The sequence below is a fragment of the Numida meleagris genome, chromosome 6 (assembly GCF_002078875.1).
Source record: "Numida meleagris isolate 19003 breed g44 Domestic line chromosome 6, NumMel1.0, whole genome shotgun sequence".
Classification (NCBI taxonomy): Eukaryota; Metazoa; Chordata; class Aves; order Galliformes; family Numididae; genus Numida; species Numida meleagris.
In genome coordinates this window covers 1,213,335-1,214,570 of record NC_034414.1, presented here as the reverse complement: position 1 = coordinate 1,214,570, position 1,236 = coordinate 1,213,335, and the positions used below count along the sequence as shown (strand labels likewise).

The following is a 1,236-nucleotide window of genomic DNA, read 5'->3' as shown; positions in this document are numbered from 1 at the left end:
TTAATTATGGACATAATGCTCGACAGTGCAAATGCAGACAAGGGAATGCTCTGACCACATGAAGTGGTATCCTGAAACGTTATGGTGTTCTGTGAATGGGAAATGGAAATGCCATTAGGAGACTTGATGTCTATTCAGTTACTGGGGTGTGAAAAGAGGAACAACATCTTGTTCCTGCTTTAACCAGAGTCACAGCAGTGGGATATAAATGTTAAATTACTTTCCTACTTCTCCCTTCTAAGGTAGGAAATAATGTTAGAAATAAACTTGACTTAGTGTATATCGCTCAGTCTTTAGTGGTGATGTCGGTACTAATCCTGATGCCTTTTTATTTGGGGCCTGCGAGTATGTTGGAATCTATTGCGATGAGTAATACGCTAGAATATGAACTACAGCGCTGTTAAATTAATATTCTGTGGTATCCTGTTTTTTTCATGCAGAGCATAGTAGAAATGTTTGGGCGTCGATCATTTGCAGTGTAATACTGAGACAGTTTGAAAAGAGAAAATCTCGAAACACGTGACTGACCTTGTTTTCCAAAATGCCCAGTGAACAGATGAATGGCCAGTGTGTGTTCCCATGGCACTCAGGGCAGCTGGAGTCTGGGTGAGCGTTGGAACGGAGCGGTGATATGTGCAGACACAGAGGATGATGTTGGGGTTGATGTCCCCCTCCACTCGGCTCTTGTGAGGCCCCATCTTCAGTACTGTGTCCAGGCCTGAGGTCGCTAGCACGAGTAAGATGTGGGGCTCTTGGAATGGGTCCAGAGGAGGCCACCAAGATGATCGTAGGGCTGGAGCACCTGTCCTGTGAAGAAAGGTAGAGGGAATTGGGCTTGTTTCTCTTGGAGAAACGAAGGCTCCGGGGAGACCTCGTTGTGGCCTTCCAATACCTGAAGGGAGCGTATAAACGGGAGGGGGTACGACTGTTTGCATGGGTGGGTAAGGATAGGACAAGAGGGAATGGATTTAAACTGAGCCGGGGAGGTTTAATGTAGATATTAGGAGGAAGCTTTTCACTCAGAGGGTGGTGATGCACCGGAACAGGTTGCCCGAGGAGGTTGTGGATGCCCCCTCCCTGGAGGTGTCCAAGGCCAGGTTGGATGTGGCTCTGGGCAGTCTAGTCTAGTGGTTGGTGACCCTGCCTACAGAAGGGGGGCTGAAACTCAATTATCTTAGAGGTCCTTTTAGACCCAGGTCATTCTATGATTCTGTGGTTTTTAAAGATGCCAAACAA

At 47.1% G+C, this 1,236-nt stretch overlaps 1 protein-coding gene across 7 annotated transcripts in view; it reads left to right on the top strand.

The window, feature by feature from the left end:
- LOC110400847 (mas-related G-protein coupled receptor member H-like) overlaps positions 1 to 1,236 on the top strand; it is a 95,599-nt gene that overhangs the window by 83,895 nt on the left and 10,468 nt on the right. The window lies entirely within an intron of this gene.